The sequence below is a fragment of the Ambystoma mexicanum genome, chromosome 5p (genome assembly GCF_040938575.1).
Source record: "Ambystoma mexicanum isolate Mex_15411 chromosome 5p, UKY_AmexF1_1, whole genome shotgun sequence".
NCBI lineage: Eukaryota > Metazoa > Chordata > Amphibia > Caudata > Ambystomatidae > Ambystoma > Ambystoma mexicanum.
In genome coordinates, this window is record NC_090930.1 from 1,029,305,697 (window position 1) to 1,029,322,295 (window position 16,599).

The 16,599-nt window shown below is 43.7% G+C and overlaps 1 protein-coding gene across 2 annotated transcripts in view; it reads left to right on the plus strand.

The window, feature by feature from the left end:
• Nucleotides 1-16,599, plus strand: part of DUSP22 (dual specificity phosphatase 22) — a 479,337-nt gene that overhangs the window by 42,675 nt on the left and 420,063 nt on the right. The window contains exon 2 of one of the 2 annotated variants that reach the window (XM_069613517.1): nucleotides 13,643-13,716. The exons of the other annotated variant lie outside the window; for it this stretch is intronic. The gene's annotated coding sequence lies outside the window, so the exon portion shown is untranslated. The remainder of the gene's footprint in view (nucleotides 1-13,642; nucleotides 13,717-16,599) is intronic. 2 annotated transcript variants of the gene reach the window in all.

Below are 16,599 nucleotides of genomic sequence, written 5' to 3' on the forward strand. Positions count from 1 at the left end.
CAAAATGTCCTGAATATGCATTTCCTGCGACAATGGCAGAAACCTTGCAGCATCTGTCGCATCCACCAGAAGACCCGTCGCACCTCCCTCAAATAATAAAAGCATCCAGGTCAACAGCGACTCACCAGCCCTCTGTTTTAATCGATTAATTATCTCCCCAACCTCCTGCTAGGAGTAGTCCTCTAATGTTGTCAAATGCACTAAACCACCTCCCGGAATATTCAGATTTGGCCCTGCTCTCCTGCTCATGACTGGGTTAACAGTCACCTCCTTTCGACCAGGTTCTAATTTGGACGGTACTTCCCTTTCCGACCCACTAAGCTGGTACTATCGAACACATGTCTGTCCCATTGGTCGGGGTCCCAAGCAACCCCTGCAGAGGCAATTACTGTTGCCACCTTCCATGTGTTCACCCTCCCTCCCTCTTCTCTTTCGATATTTATATTGAGCAACTCTCGCAGCAGCCCGCTCGGCTGCTGCTTGATATTAATCCATCTTGTCGTGATACAATTTCATTTGAAGCTGCTGCATCAACACAATCTGTTTCTCAGCAGCCAGCTCCTATTTCCAATCTCAAAACATGTGCCTGCAATTCTACATTATGTTGGTTTATCCTTCTAAACGCATGCAACAAAATCCACCCTCACCTACCTAAGCAGAGCACTCCTTCCCCTTTTCTACAGACACCTGTACCAGGCAACCCGCCACTTTGGCTGGACTCGCCTCCCCTAAACTCGTATCCCAGGTCTCACTCAAACCTGCGCCACATGCCCAAGTCTGTGCCAGTTTATCAAATGGACTCTTTGTCCACCCTGGGATCGTCACCTCAGGACAGTCTCCGCCTGCAAAACTTCCTTTTTTCCTAAATAGGGAACTCCTGGTGTCAATAAATATTTCACGTCCCCTATCAACAATACCTTAGAACATACTCACTTTTCCTTCCCACTACAAAAAGAGAATTGCCTGTCGGAGTCCAAGCTCCAGATTCGTAAGGGTTCTTTGGCATCAAAAACAGCACAAAGACCCTGCTCACAGCGCCAACATGTTTTGCTTTTTCTGTCTTGTGCCCTTGCCCTAGAGAACCACTTACCAGACCACACAGACCAAAAAGGTCTTGTACTCATAGAGGCAATAACCATTTCAACCAATAGTTAGGATATAATTGGCTCTTTACTACCTCTCTATGCACACATAATATAAACGCACACACACAATACTATACATGAACAAAGTCGGTTATACATCAACATACACATCAATAAGAATAAAGAAAACACTTCACTGTTAACGTAGTTGAAGACGAGAACTTCATCTCAGCCACGACAACACCACCCAGTCCCAATGCTGGTGGGCAGCGAGATCACATGTTCTGATGGCTTCTGGAGTGGAGCGTCCTCCCTCTCAGCAAGACTTCAACACCCAGGGTTCCAAATCTGCCTCTACTACCTGGATACCCCTCTCTTATGGGGAAACAGGTCCCCGCCCTCCGTGAGTTGCCAACCGTTCCCGGCCGAAGAACAGCCAACAAGCATGGGGGCACAGAGTGGAATTTTCCAGTTAATGGTGGAAAAACCCAGCTCGTCTCTCTCACGCTTGTCCCCAGCACCCCTTATCACTGCACCGGCACAGCGCTGACTCCCGTCTTGGGGCGTCCTTGATTGAACAATGCACTTACTATCCTCTATGATCTCACCTGCTTCCAAGTATAACCATTGCAACTGTGGCAGAACTCATGTCTGCTAATTAAGCCCACAGAAACATAGACTTTCATTGTGGCTGTGGAAATGAATGTCCCAAATGGCTGCGCACTGGCGCCATGTTTTTTAGCTCATTTTCGCACACGCATTGCAAGTGGGTTGACAACAATCGGGAAGCCTGAAATGCAGACTTGTCCCTTGTGTCTTGGAATGACAAATCCAGTTTTGTTTCTCTCATATGACATTGTGTGTTTACAGGAAACTTTGTTGATGGATTTGATGTAGTCTATATTGAGGCAGAACGAGCCACAATGGGTCACCCATTTGGAGGGATTTTGATTGCCATTAGGAGCAACTTGGGCCTTACATTCCGAAGAATCGATTTGAATAGGAGGGACATGCTGGCCGTTTTGCTTGAATGTACAGGAACAGGTTAGGGAGGGACTAGCAAGTGTTTTGCTGTTTAATGTATATCTAAACCCAGATTCCGTTAAGATGTAGGAAGCTCTGAACTCCCATTTCATCCGGAACTCCCCTCCCTGAAGATGGAGCTTCAATTATGGTCTTGGGGGTATTTTAATGCTGAATGCTTGGATGACTCCTGCTACTAAGAATCAATGAGGGTAAAAGCATCAAGGGAAGCTCGTGAGAGGGGACAAAAGGGTACACCAGGAGTTTGAGGCATGGGGCTTGGTGCCACTGAATGGAAACTTCTCGGGAGATGTACCCCCAAATTTTACTTGGCAAAATGGCACGTGGAAATCTACTATAGACTACTATTTCCTGTCTGTCGGCTTGTTCCAGAAAGGTGGACATTTGAAGGTAAAATGCACAGAGTTGAGTGATCACTCTATGGTTTGCTGTGAGCTCCCACTTCTTGGTGTAACACAATCTGAGGTTAAAGGCCCTGAATGTTGTCATTTGCCCGAGAAACCATGTGGTCCCTGAGACCAGCCATGGCCTTTGATGAAAAGATTGATGGTCTTCTCTGTGCGCAGGTGGACGTCCTGTGCTCCCCAGATGGGTTTGCCCCATGTCTCCATGGTTCTGGGGGGGGGTCTTTTGCCAGAAAAGCACCTGATAAAAGGTTTAAGCAAGGTGTGGCATAATCATGGCTTTGATCCTTGGGTCCAGGAGCGCAAAAAGCAGATGTGACTAGAGATAAGGGTGATACAGAGGACAAGGACTCCTGGGGAGCTGAAGGAGGTCCGCATGGCAGAACAAAATTATAAACAGTGATTAAAGGGCCATAAATTCCTTTCCTTATGGGCATCAACAATGCTGAAAAAATGTTGAGCTGCATGTTTGGTAATAACCCTACGAGGTTCTGGCAGTTGATTAAGCCAAATGGGTTAGACAATTATCTGCAAATTCAAGCAATATCTGAAGATGTGTGAGTAAAATATTTCACTGAAGTATATGTAAAAACTGGGGTGCCTCAGTGTACTTAATTTGCACATATAAGTTGGCGTGGGGCCCTTAGTTGGAACTTGGGATGATATCGCTTCTCTGATAAAGTTGAGTAAAAAAAATCAAATGCCCCCGGCCCGGATGGCTTGTCTAACTTGACTTTTAAATCAAATGTTTTGGTCTGGGCCCAGATTTTGTCATACTTGTTTGAAAACATCCTGGTAAATAGAAGGCTTCCGTGGACTTGGTGTGCAGCCTTGATCTGATTTTTAAGGGAGTTGATAGATTGTCTCCATTGTATTACAGGCCCATTTCCTTTTTGGATGCTTCCAACAAAATGTTTGCCAAGATGATTCTGAAAGATTTGCAAGGCTGGGCTAGGGGTGCTAACTGTTTGAATCCCTATCAAGCAGGTTTCAAGAAGGGAGTGGGAACTGCCATAAAATAGTTTTGTCTTGCCACTTGGTCTGGGCCGGCTAAGGAGCAGGGGAGGCCAGTTTATGTGGCCTTCCTGGATGTGTGTAAAGCATTTGATCACGTAAATGGAGCAACTCTTTGGAAGGGACTACATGATAGTGGATGTCCCCAATCATTAATTGGAATCTTGGAATCCCTACACTGTCAAACTAAAATTAAGGTCAGATTGGACTCGCATGACTTCTTCTCTGATTGGATAGAGACGAACCAGGGTCTACGCCAGGGGTGTGTCCTCTGTCCGTTTTCATGTTGTTTCTGTATAAAGGACACGCTTGCATGTTGGAAAAATGTTAGGACAAATCCGCCCAAGTTGGGAGATGTAACAGTACAATATTTAGCATATGCGGATGACCTTGCTTACACCTTTTGACAGGTGAGTTTAAACCCCTTACGTTTAGGGTTAAGATATGGATTCCTTTCCTACTTCCCATCTACATTTATGTACAGTGGTTGTTTCATTGGCAGCTCACCCACCCCCCCACACCTGCCCGGTCAAGCCCAATCTATTACCCCTCCTCCCATGCATTAAGCCATGGAGCTTGAGCTCTACTACACTCCCAGGGATTATTTGTGCGGGTCTACCGAAACCCAACTCTCCCCCAATTCCAAGTGCCAGGATCATCCCCCACCTCCGCCGCTGCTTCATTCACTTCAAATTCCTGACCCCCACGAATAATAACAATTGACCGTATCTCTCCCCTAGAGTCCCATACTTCCTAGACTTAAAGATAAGAACCTTTTACTCTTTACTGTGGGAGTAATTGTCCATACGTCTATCGATGCCTCCCGGGAGTCATTCCTTTGTTGACTTTCCTTGTGATGTCTTGGTTCATTCCCATCTTTTGTACTTCCCAGTTTCTTGAGAGTTTCCAGCATCCATTTGCAGTACCCTTGCTTCTTCCTCAATCTTTGAAATCCAAAGTCATTCTTCACATGTGGTAATTCGGTGGTGTTGTCCTTCCCATGAGTAAAGAAATACAAATGGAAATGTCCATCTGTAGCCGACTTAATCAAGACTTTTACCACTGGTTCCATTAGTCTTCGTTTCCGCAAAGTTGTCTGTGCCAAATCCTGATAAAATAGAATTTCTGCTCCATTGACCTAAATAGGGTTTGCTTTTCTTGCTGCCTGTAGGATTGCCTCTTTTTGTCCGTATCTTTGTATTTCCACAACCACTTCTCGAGGTCTAGCTCCTGTATCCTTGTGTTTCGTGCCAACCTTGTGTATTCAATCTAACAGAACTTCTTCCCCGTGTCCAAGTCTTAAAAGTCAGCAAACACTTGTTGCATAGTTCCTCTTAAATCACGATCCTCAATCGTTTCTGGGAGGGTTTTTGACCCTAATGTTGATCTACTTGATCGATTTTCAGATCCTCCATTTGAATTTCCATGTTGTGGGTTGCCACTGGTCAGTCAAAATGTCAATTTTACGTGTATCCTCTGAAAGATCTTGTATCACAGTTTTATTGGTATTTAGTCTCTTAGCCAGATCTTTGATGTCACCCTTCCCCTCCTGTAAATAGTGTGCAAGTTCTGCTTTTTATAAGTGTTAGTTGCACCTGAAGAGTATCAGTCATTTGATCTTTGAAGTCGTCCTTAAAGCATTGTTGTATCACTTCTTTAGTGGACTCCTGATCTGACATCTTTGACGGTGAGGCCGCCCTGGGGTCTTGATATGGTGTTGGCCGTTCATCAGTTGTCTCATCCCCTTATTTGGGCCATAGCTTTGGGAGTGCACCCTCCTGTTGCTTCTTCTTTGATATTTTGGGAGTGGACACCCCCTCCTTGATATCTTTAGGCCTATTTCTGGACATATGTGCAGCGGGTCTACAACAATTCAATTGTCGACTCGCAATTCTCCCCTCCGTATTGTTGAAATTATTGTCTCAGTGCTTTTTGCCCCCAACGTTCATGAACATGAGCGTTTCTTACTCAGGCCCCCTCGTATTGCAGCTCTAATAGCTGGCTGCCACGTCGTTGTTCTCACCAGGTTAGGGTTTATGATAGCAAACTAGAAGGGGCCTTCTTCTTAGGTACCTCTGAGTACCCTGAACTGTAACTGGGGGTCCAATCCTCCTCACCGCTTATCCTCTGCCCTTGTAATTCCAGCGCACCCTCGCTGTCTTTCCGAATGGGGCAGACCTCCTCTTCTTTCTTCTTGAGGTTCCCGGCTCCTCCCCATCCGATTCCGCTGAGTCCTCATAGGTCTTTTGGGGTGATGTATCAATCTCGACCCCCTCACCCCCTCACTAGCTCTGGGTCCTATACGAGAAGTGCCATGCCCCAGCAATCGCCCCAATCCAATTGCGTTCGAGCACAGTGAAAATAAAATACACCAACATAGATGTTGCGAACTGCTCCCTCCACCTCCAGGGGGTCCTGATCATCTCTCTCCAATGCCTCTAGTTAGTTGGCAGACACACCTTTACTGAAACCGAAGGCGGCAGGTGGGAGCCCTCTCCTCATGGTGTTGATGTCTTGGCGGCCATCTTGGAATCTTGGATGTTTTAATGATCGTTTTACTAGGTCGATAAAAGAGTTATAAGGTTCTAGCTCTGTATTTGAGGAAACGTCCGTCTAAAGAATTTAGGTTTCAAATGTTGAGATGAAAATGAAATCTGTTCCTTACAATGGAGGTACTGGGGGAATGGTAGAAAGGTCCAAAAGCGGGAAAAAGACTATGCCGATATTGTGCCCTAGAGGATGAAACTTTAAAGCATTTGTGTGTGTACAGTCCGGCTGTGCGCTGCTTGTGATCGAGGAAAACTGATGTGCACCCTAGTGTATTAGATGAGGATTTATGGATTAGAATCCTAAATACAAATTTCCATGTCCATAAGGCTGCTAGAATTTTAGGATGTCATTTTAAATAAGTAGAAAGTGATTCTTTTGTTCTTTCCTTTCGTTCTTTCATTCTTTTCTGTTTTTAAGTTTGTGTATTTGTATTTGGTTTTAGAGTTTAAGTCCTTATTGTATTTTGAAGATGCATTTTAAAGATGTAAAGATTTTAAGATGTACAAATGATTGATTTATATGTAATTTTTGATGTAACACAATGTGTGAAAAGTTCAGTTTTGTGCTATATAACACACAATAAATAAATAAATTGCAGCCCTTTTCTGGATTAGCTGAAGGGGGCGTAGGGAGGAAAGGGGGAGATTGAGGAAGAGGCTGTTGCAGTAGTCCAGCTTAGAAGAGGACCAGAGCTCTGGAAACATTAAGCTTCTGAGGAAAGGTGAGGAAAGGGAGGATGGATGCCTCTCAGGAGGTGAAGCTGGAAATGGGCCTTCTTGGCAAGGTCCAATATGTGAGGGGTGAAGGAGAGAGATCGAGAGGAGTCAACGATGACCCTGATGTTTTTGGCCTGTTTGATGGTGAGGTTAGAGAGCCCAAGTATGGAGGCCAGAGGGTAGGAGGGAAACGGGGCGCAGGAGTCCCGATTTGACGGATCTCTGCCTTACTGGCATTGAGACAGAGGTCATTGGCCATACATCATGCCTGGGTAGCGGCTAGACAATTGGGAATGAGAGAGGAGGAAGTGGAAGTGGTAGATAGAAGTTTGATGGAAAATTGTGTTCCATCAACAAAACACTGGAAATGAGGGTAGAAGGAGTAGATCAGATGCGCAAGAGGACCGAGTAAAATATTGAAAAGCTATGGCGAGAGGATAGATCCCTGGTGTACACCACAGATAGAGAGTGAAGTGGAGGAGGAGAAACAGCTCAGTTGCAGCTGAGTGGGGCAGTTGGTGAGAAAAGAGGTCAGCCAATCCAGTGCCTGATCTGTGATGCTGAGGGCCTCATGGAGCCATTTTATGACGATAGACTGGTTTACTGTGTCAAAGGTAGAGGAAAGGTTGAGGAGGATAAGAACAGCAGAAATTGGAGTCCAGATTTGCAAGCATGTCTTCACAGGTGTTCAGGATGTTCAGGAGAACAGTTCCCGCGCCTCTGGATGCCCAGAATCCAGATTGATGGTCATGGAGGCAACCAACGAGTTTGGTATGGCGGGTCAGTGCCACGACCCTTGCCCAAAACCCCCTCTGGCAAACCCATTGACCAGGTGGAGTCAGGACTCTGGCCTCTAGAGCCTGGCATCCTCTTCAAAAGCCCTCATGGGGCCAGTCCTTGCGCCTATGGCGCTAGGCTCATACACCAGGAACAACAATGTGCTTGGGAACTACTTTATTGTATTGTCAGCCAACATGGAGGGAACCACGTAACTTGGTTCCTAAGAACCAAGCTATGCGGTCTAGTGTTTTGGGTGTGGCAGGCCTGGAACTACTTTCCCTGGTACTACTTTCCCTGGACTATATAAACCACACCCTGACTGCAGAACATGCTTTGTGTTACTTTACAGCTTGCAACGTGACGCTCACTGTGACCAGCTATTCCCTCGCACCTCGGAGAAGCAGAACCTGTAAGGAGACAAAAGGAACATCATTAGCAGCAGCATTTTACCTGCAGTCGTCATCTTTAAACACTCGCAGCTACTGAGAACAGCTTCCTCGAATCTGCACGCCTCCCGGACAGAACGACCTGAAAGAGGAAGATATAGGCAACAATAAAGAAAGCTGTAGACATTTACAAATTACGAACTGCTCAAAAGGCTTACCTGGCTGGTCGCTTCTCGGCTGGCACCACTCCAGACATTACACTCGCGCTGAAGAACACTGCGACCTACAGGGAAGGAAAACACATGTTAGCAAAGGCAAGACTTCGCAGCGTTGCGCATAGCGCTTACTTAACGCATCATAGCGCACTTAATGCACCATCATTTACCAGCGGGGCTCAACCAAGCCAGTTCGCCGCGCTGAAGCTCTGCATACCTAAGGGAGAAAAAAGAGACATTTTAAACAAAGAAAGGCATGCAGGATAGCAACAAAACTAAAGAACAGCAATAAGACCTACCCGAACAATATCAAACCGGCCGACGTCAGTGAAGTAACTGGACCGCACTCGCCCATGAAAGACAACGCGTCCCTGCAAAGAAGGCAGGTTGGAGAGCATGCCTAATTCTACCACAAGGTGAGGAGAGGGCTCCAGAGGGACTGAAAGCATACGGGGGGTGGACGGAGGTCATGTCTTGAACACAGTCCTCCTGTATTTTCAGGCAGAACCTTCCCCGCAGACCACATCAGGGCAAAGCTGAGAAGCATACCAGCGAGTAACCCACCTGGGTGGCATCCCTGTGGATACCAGGTGAGCGTAACAGTCAGTTGGGGTAGGGCCTGCTTCTCCAGGAGTTTACACAGGAAGTGGGTAGTGGAGATGGTGCAATAGTTATCTGGGCAAGAAAGGTCATCGTTTGTAGCAGAGGGTGCACAAGGGAGTGCTTGAGGGGAAAAAGGGAAACAGCCTGTGGTGAAAGAGTGATTAGAGAAGTCAACAAGGGCAGGCGCTGAAATAGGCAAGGCATATTTCCTCTCATATACGGAAAGGAATTATGAAACTAAATTGAATGAAGGACTCTTAACTGCAGAGTTTAAGTCAAGTCTGAGAAACTGTTTGATTTTGAAGCTGCCTTTGAGAAACTATTTGTTTGCTGAACATCAAACTGCTAAAAGGAGAACAAAAGATTCCTGGGTGCGTGACCTGAAATGAGTGTATCGTGTGGTCCGACAAATGCGCCAAGGCCAGAGACCCTCTATATGTTGACAAGGAAACCTACTACTGTGTCAAAAGGAAAAGTACTATTGATGCATATAAGGCTTGCGAAAAGGAACCCTGAGCTGTGAAAAATTGTTGGTTAGCTTAAAGCCAAAGCTTCAAGATACTTATTTTTGTGCCAGCTTTTGATATTGAACTTGGGGAAGGGAATGCTGAGACTTGTTGCCATGGAACTGTAGGGTATCCTGACATTTAAAAAGGTATGGAACTATATTACTTTAAACCCAAGAGAAGATAACTTGAAGATTGTGGTCAACTTGTTTATGTTTGGGTTAGAGAAGCTGAAGAATACGCCAGAGCTGTAAATAGCTTGGAACTTTACTTTTGGAACACTATTTAAGTTATGGTTGACATCCCTACACATTGGTTTGGTGTTAGTTGTGAGGGCAAGCGTAGGTTTTGGACACAGACAGACTTTTAAGTTGAACTTACTGACCCAGACTATCCTTTAGGAAGGGAAATCCAACCTTAGCATAGGGTAAGTTAGGCCTTGCACCATACTGACATTTAAGTTAACAAATGTATTTTTGTTGCATTGAATCTGTTGTCTGTGTCTCCCTCCATGATGCCAACCTCACACTACCCATAACACATGTAAGGAATGAATAGCATATTCTTAACATGGTTTTCATGACTACATAAAACAAAAATATACCTTAATGAATCACACATACTTTACTGCTATTCATTCTGCAAAAATCTGTTCCGGTAAAGTCTTACCAATATGGCTTACTACTGAGAGCATAGAAATAATCCAGGCATTGTGCATCCTTTCAAAATGGATACATCCCAAATTGTCACCCCTCAGTATGAATGCTGAAAGGCGATACACTGTTGGTAAAATGATCTTGATATGCCTTCCCTATTTTTGAGAAGTCGTGCAGAACTCACTGGTTTCATATAAGCTTCCGTCAATCTGCCTCTCAATTATTGGTTACAATTCATGTGTTACGGCTTTTCAGCAATTCGAACAAGAAAATGCTATTTATCAGCTGTGTACATGCATGGGCCACCTGTTTCATAGAATCATGAGACAAAATAATCTTTAACAAAATCAACTATTACCTCACAAATGTTGCCTTTCCACAATCATTGCTATCTGCTTAAAAAAATTTGTGATCACTCATAATTAATTTTAATACCATATATTGTAATGTATAAATATGTATATTAGCCAATGATATAACGAACCACACATGTTGATTTGAGTTACAGCATATAGTTTTATATTGAACTATTACACACATAGGGCATTTCAGTGTCTGAAGAAGACAGACGTTTAGGTGTCAGTAAATGCTGTTAAAAAAGCGAACAAACCCCACCCACCCCACTAGTTTATTGAAATCTGCTACTTAGTTTGGTGACAATGGCAGACCTTTCAGGGCCTTTTATTGACGCAATGTAGTTGGCCATTGTTTCTGCACGTGGGCGAAATCCAATTTTCAGACCACGCGTATTCATCACAAAGATTGCTAAAATGAGATCACACCCAACCTCGAGTCCCCATTTTTATTTTTTTCAAAAATGTTTTCAACAGTCTTGGTGACCCACTCCTTTTTTCTTTCTTTTCTTGAAGGCCAAAGTAACGCTGTTTGCTCCCCTTCCATTCCAATTGCACCACCAGCAGTTCTTGCCTGCTGCCTATCCATGTTTTCATTGTAGCCCAGCACTGCAAGCAGTTTCCTCGCCTCCATAGCATTGATGCTGAAATGCAACCTTCTTAGGGCAGTATTTGAGGCACATGTTATGGAACACCTCCAAATCTTCAGTGTAGTAAAATTCTGTGAGTTCCTTGTTGCACACAATCGACCTAAGGACTTTGAGGCAATGACACAGGCTCAACCCATTTCTTCGCTTAATCTTGGATGTGTGTAGTTATGATACAGTGTGTAGGCCTCCCATGAATATTTGTTGGCAGCATGGTCCAGAAGGGATTGCCACTTTTCACCAAGTATGTCTTCAAAGTCTTCACAATTGTGCTCACTCCACTAATGGTTCTTACTTATGGACTGTGACCATTTCAGTAGTTCTTCAGAGCCCTTTTTTGCCAGCAGTATTTATGTTCTGAGCAACAGACTTTGACACATGGCAAACATCAAATCGATGCATGATCTGTGTGAACTTCTCACATGACTTTGACAATGCTCACGTGCTTCCAGGTGGCTATTTGTTTCACTTGTAATTCTCTGGACTGCATAAATTCAAATGATTTTACAAAACAATGCTTCTCCATCTCAACAGAAGAAGTACCTTCTGTGATCTTCACCATCACAGAGCTTACAATGTTTTTGTGTCCAAGTTCTGGAGGTGATAAGTTCAATACTTCATGCTAAATCCAGGACTGACACACTTTCCATCACCTATGAACCAAAGCCTTTTCCCAGCAAGAGCACTATCCAGTGCTGCCTACTCTTGTAGCCAGGCATCATGTATTTCAGGGAAGATGTATTTGTAGTAGGAGTTCTTCAAAATTAATTGGACTCCCAAATATGTACATAAACTATAGATTTTAGTGAATGTCGACCCACTGAAAAACAGTGCGCATGAACTCAGCAGATCTTTCCATTGGACTATTGCTGAACAGTTGTTGGACAAACCTTGAAAGGCAGCAGTGTTCGTCTTTACAGGTACCTTGATTGGTCAACTTTGTTCCAATTACTGTTATTTGAAAACGGATGTAGATGAGCAGGCGGATGCATTTTCCCTAACTCCTGCCCCCTCGCCGATGTACTACTGAACAGCAGGACCAGGGCCCTGTGTGAGACTCCATATGTTATGCCTATACCTCATTGAGTGTATGAGAGACGATATGCACTCAGACAACCCTTGCAATGAAAGTGTGGAACGATGACGTATGGAAGTATGTCGGCATGCACCATTGGACATAAGGGAGCGCCGAGTGAAATCTGTTGTGGGCAGAGTGCTGTCATGGAGAATATATTCAAAGCCATGCTAAAACAATATGAAAATAGTTAAGAGTGACGATTTAACTGAAGCGATAAGAGAAACCTGTATGGAACGATAATCATGAATGTAAAAGAATGCAAAGTAACTTGCTGACCAATAAGTGTAAATGTGCAGTAACACAAGATAGAAAAGATGCATAGATGCTTGCTATAGAGGACTATATAACGTGGCAAGGATGGCCAATGTTGGAAAATGGACGCCGGTTCATGTAAATATTCAATTCAACTACCTCGGAAGCCGATCAGTGTTGCAGAGTCAGGAGATGCTGGAAGAACAGCTTTGTGTGCAAAACAAAGAGGAGTCCGTGTTTGCTTGGGATCAAGCACATTATTTTTAAGGAATAGCTGCAAAGTACAAAGGGAGGCAGACGGATGAGCTTTGATTAGAAGAAGAAAAACATCTACAAGAGCAAAGTATTGGACAATTTAAAAGTGTATAAAGTGTATACAAGGTGGAGTGAGTAAATCTCTAGAGGCCAAGAGAAGCAATGACACCCAGTATAATTAAATCAAATAGCAGTAAATAGGAGGCTCACGTGGACAAAAACGTTGTTTGTTCACATGTGACTCAGAAGTCGAAAACAGTGCTATTCATTAAGCCTCGGATGAAGATAGCGATGTGCTTTCACTCCCTTGAATGTCCTAGAACAGAGAACAGGCTACAAGGTCAATTACAGATGGAAAAGCTTTGGCTCATGGCCGGCCTGAGGAGAGATGATTGACTAATTGCGGAAAGTAGGGAGTAATGTGACGTGATCCAAGCACTTGGCTTTCAGTTTCCTTATGTGCTGCTAGCTGAGCCGAAGTCCAAGGTTGGGTAAAAATGCCAACCAATCAGTGGGTCTATGGGATAACCTGCTATACAATGGTGCATAGACCAATCCGCTGTCATTTTGTTCGCTATAATCAGTATTATACGTATTTAGAGGTAGTTTGAGGGTTGTCTTACAGATAAGAGACAGACGATGAAGTATTAACCCATATATATTCTATAAGTAGATATGTTCCCCTAACCAATCCCTCCCGCTAATAAGTTTTATGGTTTGCCACGTAGGATGGCATCATAGATGACACATGTTGGGGTATAAGACCCCTGTGTAATCAAGTGTGTGTGCAAGCATCTGTCTGATGTTTGCCAGTTGAGCCTGCTTTATTAAACTGATATTCCTTGAGTCTGTCTGGTTATTTGGTCTGAGAACTTTATTGTTCGTTCCATCTAGCATAAGAGATGCTTCAAAGTGCTAGAGCACATGTTGGTGGCGGTGCGTATGGTTCAGGTCTAGTCCTCCTTGGACTTTTGGCTGTCCCCTCCACTAGCCAGAAGACTGCAGAGCTTCCTGTGGAGAACGGTGTGCAACAATACACGTGTAAAAGATACGGTTGGCAGGTCCTCCTTTGACGAAATTCCTGTCTGGTCCCCGCAGGTACTCTGTGAAGGGAAGGCAAACTGGTCGGTTGAGGGAGAGTCGATGGCGAGGGACTTCAGCTGACCACAGATGTAAGTAGTACATTAAAAATGGCAAAAATAGAGGAAGGGATTTTGTTGTAAATAATGTATGTATAAAAGTAACAGGATTTTTGGGGGATTATAAAGGAGAGAAGTAGATGCCTCGATTCCCACTTCTAAGGGGACGGAAGGGTATGTGCTAAAAAGACTCCAAATAGGGGTGTTAAGGATTCCTGAGGCAAAGCAAACAAGAAGAGTGCGTATCAAGCTCCAAACTGGGGCAAAAATGATTGAGATACATTTACTAAAGATGGTAAAGGAAGGCGTACGCAGGGTAAAATTTGAGTGCACATGTGTGGGGTTATAAATATGTCAATATAAAGCTTTTGTTATTAAGGTGATTTTTATTTTATAGGTATTTTGATCAAGAGATTGACGTCAATCATATGGGTAAAAATCAAAGGAAACAAATAAATAGAGACTCTTAAAACCTGAATGGTAGAACAACGAGATATAAAAAATGGATAGACCGTGTAAACTAAGGGAAAAAAGAACATTGTTGTGTAGTTTTAAAAGCTGATTACACATTTTATTTTCCGGATAAATCAAACAGCAATTGATTGTTCCTGCTCAATTGATCACTGTGGTAACATAAAGAGAATAATAAAAAAATCGAGTAAGTACGAACAGTCGAGATCGACTTGTCATCATAGGAGACACTCCTCTTCTGCACTTATGCATGACATTGCCATGATAGACCTCTAAAATAAGGAAATATCATTTGGAATGGGTCCGAGGGACGTAAAGACACTCATGCCGTGGCCTCAGGAGGGTTTGTCAAAAACTGTACTGCAACCTATGACAATGTATTTGCATGCTACATATAAGGGAAAGAAGTTACAGAAAAGGTTGTCTGTTTTAGAGCTATTTAAGTTGTATCAGAGTTAGAAAGAAGATCCAGCGGAGAAGGAGTTGATGCTTGAGCAGCATAAATGGTAGTATAAAATGCCTTTGGCTACCCTTTCCCCTCCTGAAAACAAGAGCGTAGATGCAGAGGCGAAGGGACTGTATACATTAAAAGGAATTGAAAGCAGCAGCGGGGTATGTTAATCCGACATATGAGTCCTCTGCTTATAACAGTGAGGATAAAGCGGAAGACAGTAGAAACAGAGAACGCAAATATGTCTTGACACACGATCAAAGTAAACTCTGTGATGAAAGGAAGGACAGGCAAGATAAACAGATGGAGATAGAGAAATAAATAAAGGACAAAGCCAAAGGGAATAACAATAGTACAGAACAAATGGATGGGGGGACAGATATTACTGAAACTGGATGATCAGGGCATTCATGGGGTTCGAGAAAGAGAAGAGATAGAGAAGAGCGGGAAAAGGATCAAGAGAGAGCATATGAAGAAGAGAAAGAATACAAGGGAAGAATGAAGAAGGCACGAGGCAAGGTAAGAAAAGGAGAGACTAGAAGAGACGAGAGGAGGTAGAAGTGCAGAGAATGCAAGAACATAGTTTGCAAAGAAGACAAGGGGAAGATGAGTTAAGGGAGAGGGGAAGAGCGGAAGAAATTAACAGAAGTAGGGGACTAAAAGATGATGAGAGATTATATATGTCAAAGAAGCAGTGTCGATCGAAGCACAAGAACAACTTGAGGAAGAGAGAGGATCACAACAGCCCCGCAGGGAGCTGCAAGGGGTACCAAGAATACCATCATGGGCTGATGTGTGAGTCACAGAAGGCATAGAGAAAAGAAATAGGGATTTATATAAGCAATTGAGGCATACAAAAGGGTATGAAACTCAAGAGAACAGAGAAGGATCTCTATCAAGGGAAACTGGAGGTAGGTTAGATAACGTTATAAAAGACCAGCATAGAACGCTGTCATTAAGCAGACTAGATCTTGATGATGCAGAAAAGGATAACGGCCATACAAGCTGGGGCATAATAATGTCAGACAAAGAGAGGGGGGAAAAACATAAGCGCACCAAGGGATAGCGTATGCAGATTTTCAAAAGAATAGAGTGGAGAAAAAGGGGGAGAATTGACAGATTTAGTAGACCCCCCTCCCACAAAGAGAGAACATCAGAATTGACAACATACACTGAGCAACCACAAGCACGATGTAAGTAGGTTAAGGGCACCACCAGGACTGAGACCAACTGGCAAGACTAACCCTGCCTGGAAAACAAGAAGTGTTGGCAGGTCTGATTATGGACTAGGATTCTTCACAATTTGCATTATTAGAGAAGGGGGAGGACGCCCCCTATATATACTGAGGCCACAAATGGATAAAATCAATTTAAGATGTAAATTACAGAGTTTAACTTACTGTGCGGGAAAATGGATTTATGTGCTAGAGAGAATTACCTCAAGAATGACGTTAGCCATAGGTGATATAAAAGGCTTTCTAGCAGCTATAATAGGGGAGAGAGAGCTGATGACATTTGCAAACCAGCAGGATACACAGGTGTGACTGCACAAAACACGACACACGATGGAGCACCATTCAATAATTGCAGAGAGTATGGCAGGAGCTCAGAGTGCAATACCCCGATACATCAGACATGGGTGCGATTATGAATAGGAAAATGAGTGTGGAGATGAAGACACTGTTTCTTATATTCAAGAGAAATGGCGCCTTGAAATGCGTGAATCGTGGGATAAAACGGTAGTATTATTTTACCACCTTTTGTGTCAGTGACTGCCTGAGCCAATGCAACAGCAAATAAAGAAACCAGGTGCAAATGTAAGCGAAGCCATAGCCAGAAATGCAATTGACGATTGTGCATCACTGCTTATTAATGAAGGAGAAGAATAAGAAGAATGCCAAGAATAGAAAGCAGGAGGAAGCGAAGTTAATCCGGAAGAAGTTGTCAAAAATAGCCACTGAGGGAGCGGTATTGACAAGTAATGAAGGTGGGGT